This window comes from Chelonoidis abingdonii, chromosome 2 (assembly GCF_003597395.2).
Source record: "Chelonoidis abingdonii isolate Lonesome George chromosome 2, CheloAbing_2.0, whole genome shotgun sequence".
In the NCBI taxonomy this organism is placed as follows: domain Eukaryota; kingdom Metazoa; phylum Chordata; order Testudines; family Testudinidae; genus Chelonoidis; species Chelonoidis abingdonii.
Window position 1 is genome coordinate 9,178,626 of NC_133770.1, and position 12,636 is coordinate 9,191,261.

General features: G+C 44.9%; 1 protein-coding gene across 2 annotated transcripts in view; it reads left to right on the plus strand.

Annotated features, from left to right (window-relative positions):
• Window positions 1–470: 470 nt before the first annotated feature.
• The window catches only part of GJC2 (gap junction protein gamma 2), a 133,268-nt gene continuing 121,102 nt past the window's right edge, over window positions 471–12,636 (plus strand). The window contains exons 1-2 of one of the 2 annotated variants that reach the window (XM_032803466.2): window positions 471–567; window positions 983–1,125. The gene's annotated coding sequence lies outside the window, so the exon portion shown is untranslated. Of the gene's footprint in view, window positions 568–982; window positions 1,126–11,164; window positions 11,443–12,636 lie in introns of those variants that run through there. The other variant, XM_032803482.2, reaches the window with a different exon arrangement.

Here is a 12,636-nt window from a genome sequence, read left to right on the forward strand (position 1 = left end):
TATTGTCTGCAAAGGTTGCTCATTCAGTGTCTCACCTTGTAAAAGTCTAGGACCTTTGGAAAATCTTTGGGACAAATTCTCTCTCCTCAGAGCTTCTCTATGCCTGGTGACTTCTGTGGATTTGCACAGCAGTGTGAGTGAAGATGGAATTTACCTATTACGTTTAAGCCCATAACAATGTATTCCTATGAATCCAGCAGATCCATTTCTAAGGGGGAAGCCACATGATGCTGATTGCACATTTTGTAAATAAAAATTCAACCTGTGGCTTTCCTTTACTATGAACATCAGATTTAGGCCTCAGTTCAGTGAGATAATGAAGTATGCACTTAAGAAAGGTACTTCACCACAGCCTTGGCTTCAGCCAGAACTTTAATGTGTAATGTGATTATTATTATTATTTAGTAACTTATTTATTAACCTATTTATCCATTTTCTTATCTATTTTCTCCTCTTCTCATCTGCTTTTCCCCTGGTCTCCATTTCTTTCTTCAGCTTACTCTTGACCTTCAGGTACCACTAAAGCAACTCACCCAGTAGCAATAATTATGTAGAGTCAGCAGTCAGGTACATCAACACTGTGTTTTTGTGCTTAATGTCAGTTCTGTCTTGCTTATGTACATAACGTGCTTTACCCTGCTAGTACAGACAGAAGTGAATTAACCTGGTCCACTTGTATTTATTAGAAGCTTAGATACTACAGGGATGGAAGCTGGACAATACTGAGCTAGATAAACCTTTTAGAATACATTATATATATGTAAAAATAGTAGGCTGTATTTTTCTGTCCTACTCCTTGGGCTGGAATGTGTTCAGATTTTGATCACAAAAATTCCATAGCGGTTTTTTAAAACTGCTCTCAGTGCAGCGCTGTGGTTCCATCCAGGCCTGCAGTAGGAATTTAGGAGCAAATGGCCCATCTTGCACAAAGCTTTTACAGTCCTTTCCAGTACAATGATTATTATTATTACTTTTTTTTTAGTACCAAGCTGCAAGAAAGCATCCAGCTGTGTGATAATCAGCACAGTAGACCGTGCTTGGCTACTGGCATTTAACTGCAGGAGCACAGTGGAATCATTCCCTAGGACAAAAACTTGCTGCTTATGGTGACCCCGGGATTCTTTGGTAAAAGTCATTATTATTTAACCTTATGTCTGCATAGCTATGGACAACCATTTCTAAAGCATCTACCCTCGGTATCTATATATGTCTTTGTTCTTATGGTCACAATGTCAAAACAATGCTTCAGAACTAGGTATTCTAAGTTAGAAATTCCCTGGCAGAGACGGTATTAAAGTGCAGCTCAAATGAGAAGCGTTATTTGGTTCTCAAAAGAGTATTCTGCCTCTAGATGTTCAGTGAGTTTTGCTGTGGGCATGTCGACACTGCAGTCACAGCTGTTGTACCACGTGGGAGTAGCCATACCCCAGCTAGCTCTGATCTAGCCAGCTTGAATAACAATGGCGGTGCAGCAGTAGGGGCTGTACAACATCCGCCCAGGGCCCTGGGTGTGTACTTGCCTGTGCTACCACAGCCTTGCTGCTGCTATTCAAAGTAGCTTGCTCAAGTAGGTCTACATGTGCTGCAGTCACACCTCTGATTGCAGGGTAGCCATATTCTGTAATTCTATCACGTGAATTCAATGTGTCATGTCCATGAAGGAGCCCGGTCCAGCAGAGCACTTCAGCACGTGAGTATGTGTCAGTGGGGGGGCTGCCAGCTAAGCCATCGCACCAGAATTGAACTGGGGACCTCCAGAGCTAGAAGCATGAGCTGGTAAAATTTGAGCTAAAGAGCCTGAAGCATGTTCAAATCCTCTGCAGATCAGGTGCGGGACACCCCTAAAACATTCTCTCCGGTGGGTACATAAGCATGCGAGTTGTCCCATTGACTTCAGTGGGCTACTCACCTGTTCAGAGTGAAGCCTGTGCTTAAGAGCTTTGCTGAACTGGGGCCTAATTCCGCTTTGGCTGGGTACCCGTTCTGCTTATTTGGGGCCAGATTCGGCTAACGTTACTGATGCAGACTTGTACCTTCTCTGCAAGTAGCTTCATTGAACTCAAGAGCACTACTTGTGCAGTGAAGAGCTATGCAACTGGAGAAAGATTGGCAGAATCTAGCCCTTTGGTGTTTGGTTGAATGCTACAGCCAGAGATGCAGCATACGGCCAGTATCCAGCACTGAGCAGAAGGAGGCGAGGCAGAGAACTTGGGGAATGGTAACAGGGAATCTGATCCAGGTACAAAGTCATGAGGAGGAAGAGGAGGCAAATGGAGAGCAGCTTCTGCAGAGTCTAGGGAGTGGGATGGAACGCAGGAGGAAATGAACTCAGCAGTGGGATCCAAGCCAATATGTAGTGACTGTGTGGAATTCACAGCTGCAGATGGCAGTAGTTACTCTGGCTGTACACGTGCAATGGGCTGGAGACACATATGGTCCATAACAAGATTCATGTAACAAGATGCATGTTAAAATAAGCCCATTGGATCTTGTGCTGACTGGTGTGTCGACCAGGGCCAGGAAGGAATTTCTTCTCCATATCTAGCTTGATTATTTAAAAAATAAATAAATAAAAAGGGGTGGGGGGATGTGGTATTTCACTGGTCCCTTACCTATCCTGTATAAAATACTGCTGAAACCTAAGGACTTGGGTTTGATGATCCAGTCTGGCCCATCCTCTGTTCCTAAATGCATCATTTAACCCTAGAGATCAGTCCAGGCCGAAACCGATACTCCGTAACGCTGAACCAGAATCTGAATTTCACGGTTTCAGGGCGAGTTGCACCTCTGTCCTCTTTGCGGTGTCTCTGAGTGCGCTCGCTCAGGACTCGTGCCTTTCTCTGTCCCAGGGTGGAATTCCACAATTCTCCTACCCTTAGCTGAGGTCTGGGCTACAGCAGACGGTGTGTCACAGTGCTTACCCAGCAGGTCGCTGAATATAGCGACCAAATGCCCTTTCTCAAACCGAAGTGTTTGTTTTAACCATAGGAACAAAGCGTAAGAGGAAAAGGATTTTAAAACAACAAACAGTCTGTGGTACCTAATGTCTTACTGCCCTCTGATGGTAGCCTACGCAGGCCTAGCGGCTTCAGACACCCCCGCAAGTCCTGCATGTCAGTCTGTTTTCCATGAATAGCTACCCCAGATTATGAGAAAGTCTCTTTAATCAGCCAGCATTCCCCGTTCTTGTCAGTTCCCAGGCTTCTCCAAAGCAGAGCAGTGGGCTCCGCAGAACCACTCCCATTCCCCGCGGCCTGCTGCTTCTAATGAGCTCCAGCTCTTCAGCCACGTTTCCAGCTGGTGAGACAGTTGGGCTGCTCGACCTGTGAGTGTAAACAACAGAGCACAGCCCCATCTGCTCCTTACATGACTCTGATGTCTAGATGGTCTGGCAGTTCTAAATGGGGTGGAAAATGAGCCCTGCACAGAGTGGTCTCTTTCTACCAGGGCGGTTTCTCCCTTCTGCTTCTGACCTACATTGTTGTCTTACATAGCCCCTAGAAGCAGGATTCTGCTCCCCGCTCCTCGAGGAGAGTGGTCTCTTACCTTGAGACACATAGCCCGCCCCAAGTACAGGCTAAGTTAACACTCAGTCCTTCAGGGTTTGGCCCCTTTACAAGAGCCCTGCTGGAGTTTTCTGGAACTCTTGTGATGTGGATGGGAGGCCAGGAGGTGAAAAGCAAGTTGTTTGGCTGGGGTAGTGAGCAGGCTCCCTGCTGAGGATGGCAGCGCTTGGAGTGCATTTGGGGAATCAAATGTGAACAAGAATGTTAGTTTGTGTGTGTGTTGCGGGGGAGGGGGGGGGGGCGGAGCCTGGAGCTCATGTAACTTTCCTCCTGGCCTCTGCTGTAAAGACACGCAGGGTTCTAATGGGTAACTTTCCTTGCAACTGTGATTTTGATATTTTTTTTTTAAACCAGAATTTAAAATAGCCTCATTCTGCTTTGCTAATTAACGGCTTCCCTGGTGCCTGAAGTACTTTGTGCATGGGCCAAAGTACACCTCTAGTGCTCCCTGCATACTCATCCAGCAATACAGCCCACTAGTGCTGTCCCCAGTACAGTGCCAGACCCATGTGCTACAGACACAATCATACCATGTAAATCACAGAGAGGGACATAGCTGACTCAGCTGGGAGGAGAACCTTGGTCCTTTGGCTCCAAAACCTTATGCTTCTGGTATTTGTGCTAAAGGAGACCTGCTCTGGCTAGCTGCAGAGAGATGTCCCTTATCTTCTCTTCACCAACCCCTAGAGGGCAACATCGAGCACACCACATGTCCCCTTTGGAATGGTACATCCCTGTGGAATGGTGATACTTCCAAGAGCCCCCACCGTGTTCTATTGCCCAGGCCCGGTATCAGCAGCAGGGCCCAGTGGTGAAAGAGTTAGTTGCACGTGAAAATAATCATTGTATCTTCAGCGTAGCATGTTGGAATTGTTCCATGCAACTCCTATTAACATCAGTGGTGACCGAGTGGCTAAATCCTTGCACATTAATTCCCAAAGACTTAGATACATGGCCTGTATGAAGAATACAAAATGATTATTCGAACATTTGTACAGGTACAGGGAATGCAGATTTTGAAGCTCTCCTCCAGAGCAGCTTCAGCTGTCTTAACTGCTGATGAAGAAGCCCCTTTAGAGGAAGAATCTGTTCCTCCCTCAAGGATGGTGCTGACAAGCAGTGCCATCCAGCTGCTTTTGAAAAGCTGTGCATGAGACTTGTGGAGAGATGCCAGGAACCCTTAGAGTGTATGTCTGCACAGGCAGCTGGCAGAGCAGCACTTTGGGTCCTTCGTCAATGTGGTGTTAATACTCAGGCAATGCCGATGGGTTCCGTAAAGCTCCACTTGTGTCTTAATTTCACATCTCAGTTCACTGATGTAAACTGCTCCCATGAAGGAGGGATACAATGAGCCGGGAACCGGTCAGAGCGAGCTCTGGAGAAAGTCTATGAGATGGTGTAAGGCATCCTTCTCTTCGCTCTCTTTCTTTCAACCCCCTCATGCTCTTGATTGCTGCATCATTTTGTTTCTTTTTTAAGTGAGGTTGGAATGGCTTCTCCTGGGCTCTGTGGTAGAAGAGTGAGAACGTGGCTCATGTCATTGCCTGTATGATATTTTCGTTTGTATTGACTTTGCTAGTGCTTTTTATGTAGCCTGTTGTAAAGCTAGACAAATATTTAGATGAGTTGATGTACCTCCTGGAAGACCTCTGTGAACCTCCAGGGATATGTGTACCCCGGGTTGAGAACCACTGATCTGAAGTACTTATCAGGCCCTCATCACTGTGGTACCTGAGCACCTCACAATCTTGAGAGTCTTTTATCCTCAACACCCCTGCGACACAGGGAGGGATATTATACAGATGGGGAACTGAGGCACAGACAGACCATAGCTGAGTCCCCACTGCATTAATGGCTTCCGCTTCAGTGGCATTTAAGCTCCAACCAACAGCTCCTGAAAGGCCACCTCTGTTGAGTTCAAATCCCATTTGACTGGAGCTAAAGACTTTTGTGTGTGGACTGGAGTTGGGTTACGGTTAACACTTGACTTATACCTCAAGCTAACTGTGCTGTGAAGACCCACCCTAAGGGCTAGTCTATCCTTGAAATGCCATTGCGCAGAGTTGCGCTGCTGTCTACACTGATGCACTACTGTACCTTTGCCAATGGGAGGGATTCTCCCACTGGCATAGGTAATCTGCCTCCCTGAGAAGCGGTAGCTAGGTCAACAGAAGAACTCTTCTGTCAACCTAGTGCTTTCTATGTAGAGACTTAGGTCAGCTTAACTACACCACTCGGAGTGTGGATTTTTCACACCCCTGACTGACGTAGTTAAACCGACCTAATTTTCTAGTGTAGACCAGGCCCAAGTGATCTGCCCCAGGTCAGAGGAAGCCTATGACAGAGCGGGGAATCTTGGTTCTCTAGCCCTAGTGCCTTAAACACTGGGCAGTCCTTCCTGTCTATGAGAGACTGAAAACAAAGAGTGGAAACAAACGGTCCATCCTCAGCAGGGCAAGAGGTTAACGGCCGCAAGGATCCATAAGAGTTCTGGTGTTTGGTTTATTAACAAGCTGGAAAGGAGAAGGTCAACAGCGAGGTGGCAAATATTGCAAATGGACCCAACGTTATTTAGACCAGAGATGGCTGTGAGGGATTTAACAAAACTAGGAGAGTGGCTAGCAATTGAATCAACAAATGCCTTGGGAATACCTAGTGGAAAGAACAGCTTGAACGGCTCCATGGAATTGGGTTCAGAATGAACTGCAACCAAATCAAGGAATAAGATCTTTGCCGTGGCATCACTGTGGAGGGCTCTATTAGTATTTATTAATTAATTTATTATTTATATTGCCATAGTGTGCAGATTTGCCAGTCATAGACCAGGATCCCACTCTGCTTAACCTTTGCTCAAGGTGCAGCAGTGGTTAAGAAAGCAAACAAATATGAGGCTGTATAAAGAATAGGATAGAAAATAATACTGGTAGTATAATAACGCCATTATTGTAAACTCTCTGCAGGGCAGAGACCCAGCTTTTTGTTCTGCATTTGTACAGTGCCTAGCACAGTGTGTGGGGTGAGGGGGGTCTGGTCCTTGACTACTCCTACGTACTATGGTAATACAAGTAAGTAATAAGAATAATTTGGAGACTTCGGTAAGATTAGGCATCAGGTGAGGTATTTCCAGCAAAGATAAGGAGGTGTTAGTACCCTTATATAAGGCACTGGTGAGACCTCATCTGGAATACTGTGTGCAGTTCTGGTCTCCCATGTTTAAGAAGGATGAATTCAAACTGGAACAGGTGAGAGATGGCTACTAGGATGATCCGAGGCATGGAAAACCTTTCCTATGAAAGGAGACTCAAAGAGCTTGGCTTGTTTAGCCTAACCAAAAGAAGGTTGAGGGAATATGATGGCTCTTTATAATATATCAGAGGGATAATATTAGAGAGGGAGGAATTATTTAAACTTAGTACCAATGTGGACACAAGAAAACAAATGGGTTAAACTGGACACTAGGAAGTTTAGACTCGAAATTAGACAAAGGTTCTAACCATTAGAGGAGTGAAGTTCTGGAACAGCCTTCAAGGGGAGTAGTGGGGGCAAAAGACATATCTGGCTTTAAGACTAAGCTTGATAAGTTTATGGAAGGGATGGTATAATGGGATAGCCTAATTTTGGGCAATTGATCTTTTGATTATCAGCAGGTAAGTATGCTAGTGTGTCTGTTAATGGGATGTTGGATGGGATGGGATCTGAGTTACTGCAGAGAATTCTTTCTGAGTGCTGGCTAGTGAGTCTTGCCCACCATGCTCAGGGTTTAGCTGATCGCCATATTTGGGGTCGGAAGGGAATTTTCCTCTGGGGCAGATTGGCAGAGGCCCTGGAGGTTTTTTGCCTTCCTCTGCAGCGTGGGGTGTGGGTCACTTGCTGGAGGATTCTCTGCAGCTTGAGGTCTTCAACCCACAATTTGAAGACTTCAATAACTCAGACATAGGTTAGGGATTTGTTATAGAAGTGGATGGGTAAGATTCTGTGGCCTGCATTGTGCAGGAGGTCAGACTAGATGATCATAATGGTCCCTTCTGACCTTAAAGTCTATGAGTCTATTAGTTAAGATTGTGTAAAGTTTGCAATTAAGGCAGGACTAAAAATCTCTCACCTTCCTACTTGGGGCTGGACTTGATTGAATTTCATCTCCAAATCTCTTGCAACAACTTGTCTCCATAGGCCCATTGAGTCTTCAGTATAATTGTTTTCAATGTCATAGTTACTAACATTTGCAGAGAAAACATGCTCATTATTAGCTTGGCTTAGCTGAGCCACATTGCACTTAATACTCTATAGACAGGACTCTACCAAATTCATGGCCATGAAAAACGCTATCACAGACTGTGAAATCTGGTCTTCCCTGTGAAATCTGGTCTTTTATGTATTTTAAGGTTAAAAGGATGCAAAAGTACACAGCATTTCTCAAACTAGGGGTCCCGACCCAAAAGAATGTCTCAAGGCTATTGTAGGGGATCATGGTATTGCCACCTTTACTTCTGTGCTGGCAGCAGCACTGCCTTTAGAGCTGGGCACCCGGCCAGCAGCCGCCGCTCAACTCTGAAGGCAGCACAGAAGTAAGGGTGGCAATACCCTGACCCCCTTACAATAGCCCTGCAACCCCCTTTTGGGTCAGGACCCCCTGCTGGAGAAACGTTGCTTCTTAAGGGCTTTACATGTTTGTATTTTGCTATTTTCAAATACATATTCATGTTTTGTTACAAAACTGTGAAAATTAAGGTTTAAATATCTGAAAATGTGAAATATATACGATTTTTAAAATGCTATGGACGTGAAATTTACAAAAATGGACCATGAATTTGGTAGGGCCCTATCTATAGATCTAAAGCAGCATAGCCAATATTTACATAAACACTTATCTAGGAAAAGTGTGGTTTTGTTTTTGTTTTAATCAGTGAATATCACTTTTTTCCTCAATTATATTTAATGTCATGGTGGGAATACATAGACTTTGTGGCTTACTTGGTAAATTTTAATTAAAATATTGCAATAATGTTATTTTAAGATGTGTTGTCCACCCTAACTAGTCCTCTGAAATACCACACATGTACAATGTGAGTGAAGTACTGTTATGAAAACATTAGCTGTTGCATTTCCTGCCTTCTAAATTTGAAAACTAGCATTGCCTCAACATATTTTTTTCCATTTAAAATAATATATGTAGCTATGCAAATATACTCAAGCACTTCTGCAAAACTTTTGAAGAGATTATCGGCAAGGCAAATTGAAAGTGAAAAATATAATGACATGGTCTATGCAAGTGATGCTATGTAAGGGATCGATGCTGCGGCAATCAATGCATCGGGGGTTGATTTAGTGGGTCTAGAGAAAACCTGGTAATTCGACCACAGATCGCTCTCACATGGACTCCGGTACTCTACCAGAGAGAAGCGTAAGGTGAGTCGATGGGAGAGTTTCTCCCATCAACCCAGTGCAGTGTAGACATCGCAGTAAGTTGACCTAAGCTACGTTAACTCCCAACTACATTCACATAAACTGGAGTTGTGTAACTTGGCTCGGATTATCCCTTGTAGTGTAGACCTGCCATAGGTAAACTCTGAAAGTTAAGATGGGAATGATATTGCACAACTGTTTTTTCCTTTTGATACAAAATGATATGAAAAAAGTAATAGTAAGAAACATTATTACATTGTGCAGCATAGGCGATATTACCGCCTTACCCCAAATAAACCACACTGACACCTGCCAAACGCAGAACATAGCAACTAGCCATTTCTTTAGGGCAGCATCATATTTAAAGAAAGCCAATCTTACCTACGTAATTCAGCAACAAGGATGTAATTCTCTATTCAATTGCCTAAGTTGGCTTTACAAATTCAATAGGCACGTTTTCTCTATATATTAGGATAATTTCTCTAGAACTCCGTTAGTTTAATTTCTATTCAGCTTTACAGGATTGTCTTCCAGAAAGGCTTGAATCACTGGATATGCTTGAACTGTTCTTCCCTATTTTCAGAATAAACTGTTTTAAAAGGTCTTTTAGAGAGACAAGGTGGGTAAGGTAGTATCTTTTACAGGATCATCTTCTGTTGTGAGGGCTGGTTTACCCTACAGGTAGGGAGGATCGAACTAAGATACACAACTTCAGCTATGTGAATAGCGTAGCTGAAGTCGAAGTATCTTAGATCGAGTTACCTACCGTCTTCACGGCGCAGGATCAACATCCGTGGCTCCCCATGTCGACTCCGCTACCGCCGTTCGTGTTGGTGGAGTTCCGGAGTCGACAGGAGCGCGTTTGGGGATCGATATATCGCGTCTAGATGAGACGCGATATATCGATCCCCAAGAAATCGATTGCTACCCGCTGATACAGTCGGTAGTGAAGACATACCCTGAGAGACAAGCTTTTGAGTTTACTCAGAGCACTTCTTCAGGGTTGGGGAAGGTACTCGGTGTTGCAAAAAAAGGCAAAGTGGAACAGATTGGTTATCATAAGGAGTTAACATGTTGCAAGGGGTGGGGTGGGGGCTAGACTAGATGACCCTTGTTGTCCCTTCTAACCCTAAGATTCTGTGATTCTAAAAGATCATTCAAGGTAAAGAGGGCAGGTAACACCTCTGCAGTCCTAGGTCAAAGGAGAATTAGTGAGTGATAGACTCTTGCTATGTGCCATAAATCCAGTGTCTTTATTGAGTGCATGATTTTTAGTGACTAGCTAAATTACCAATTTAGCATTCAGGCTCGTCTTCTGAAGGTGTTATGCAGGTTTCCTACAAGGACTGAGAGGTCAGATGTGGAGCGATCGCTTTGTGAAAAGTATCAGAGGGGTAGTCGTGTTAGTCTGGATCTGTAAAAGCAACGAAGGGTCATGTGGCACCTTATAGACTAACACATCTGTTAGTCTATAAGGTGCCACAGAACTCTTTGTGAAAAGTGTTCACCCATGGGTGACAGGGTGTTTTTGTCTTTTTATCATTTTTCGGTGTGAGCTCATTAGAGAGCATAGTGGTTGCTTCATTTCATCCACATAGTTGTTATTGGGGCATTTAGCACACTGGGTGCGGTAGCTCGTACATTGCGATAGGTGTACGTAGGACCCCTGGATCTTGAAAGATGTGTTGTGGGGGGTATTGATCATCATAGCAGTGGAGATATGTCTGCAGATTTTGCATCTGTTATGCCAGAGTTGCTTCGAGTTGGTGGGTCCTTGTCTATGGGGTCTGGTAATGCATCTTCTCTGCTCAGGAAAAAATAACTTCCAAATAGCTCTGCTGAGATAAGCATTTATAAGGTCAGGGGTCGGACATGTAGAGAATTTGGGAAGGAAAAATGCACATGCTTTTAGGCTGGTGTTTCTTGGGGTAAATCCAGTGCTTAAGTATGTTGGGTTGTCTCCTTGTTTCACATATATTTGGGCAGCCTTCTGCCAAAACAAGTCCGGTAACATAAAGCAGACCCTCGAGCCCGCCTGAGATGTGTGTTCTGTGCACTCACCCAGCAGCGTCTCTGCATTTTTGCTCAGCCAGAGAGAACGGGCAGGGCCCACCCCCTGCCCCTGACGTCTGGGATGTATTAGTGAGTACATGGCTGGAGCCCAGAGCTGGGTAAGCCGAGGAACTCTGCACAGAGTGAACAGCCTGAACAAACCCTCCTCTTCTCTGAGCTCTTTACTGTTGCAGTCTTTATACAGTAGCCATAGCTATGTGCTTTGCTCCTGTCAGGCACCAGCTTTGACCCATGACTTTGTTCCTCTCCTGTGAAGAGCCAGGAAAATACAGTCGTGTGGCTAGATGGGATTCTTTTCGGTCCCTTCCACGGTTTTGTGAGTGTGTGTGGCTTTTTGTGATGCTGCCTGAGCAGAGGATGGTCCATCATGGCTGGTAGCAAAAGGAACGGGCCATGAGGGGTGAGTAGCTGCAGGCAGTTTTGCCTGATGTACAGTGGATCTGGCTTGGTGAGTGTGGGAGGCAGTGACTGCCCCAGAACGGTCTCAGTGGTATATGTGACTCTGAAGAGCAGTCTGTGAGTGTGCAGTATGTGGTGTGGCTTGGTATTTTGTCTGTGTGAGCACACGAGTGCGAGGTGTAGGTATCTCTTGGGGTTTGTGTGCATGCATAATATGTGTGTGTAGCTTCTGTGCGGTGTATGTGGGTCAATTTTGTGTGTGTGTAGGTACTAGAAGAGCAGTCTGAGGTTTGTGCAGCATGCGTGTGACAATGTAATGTCTGGGCATAGAGTGTCTCCATGTGTGGGAGACAGAGAAGAGAATGCATGTGTTTCTCAAGGTTTTGCATTATGTGTAGATAATCTATGGACTGTGTACATTGTGCTGGAAATTAATGTGAAAGACATGCAAAAGCAGGGAGCCGTATTACTGCAAATACTGTTTCTGTTTGGCTTCTGTGGGACATGGGATGTGGCAACTGAAGAAGCAATACAGTCTAATCTAACAAGCCTTTTCACCAGAAAACTTTAAAACACACTGTGGACATAAATCTACGTGCATAGCATCCCTCTGAGGTGTGTTAGTATGACTGCCCGCAGATGGGTAAAGTGAGGCACAGAGAGGTTAAGTCTGGTGTTTAAAGTCACACAGCATGTCTCTGTGGCAGAGCTGGTCCCAGGCCATTATTCTAAAAATAGGCTCTCTGATTTGAGTGTGTCTTTAATTAAAGTTTTTTAAAATGGGTGGAATAATGCAGTAGCAATTCAAAGGTGATTTGGAGCAGGGTTGGAGGGGGGCAGGGTATGTTGTATGAAAGCTGGTAACCTTTAGGCAGAAGCTGTCATTTTTCTGTTGAGCTGGGGAAGGACAGAGGAGAAGGAAAGCAAGAAAATCTATGCCTAACCTGAGTGAACTGATGGTCATCTTTATGTTGCATCTTCAATGTGGATTCCATCATGTTGCTGCATTTAGAATGAGCACTAATTTACCGAGAGGGCTGTTCGCACAGAGCAGGGAGCGGTGCCCTGATAGGATGTCGCAGCAGAGGGGGACAGAGCCACTCTGTGTTAATGTGGGTGTCAGTAGCAGGCACGGCACCAAGGAAGCTGCTTGAGCGTAAAGCTTGGGTCCTCCAGCAAAGGCAGATGGTGCTGA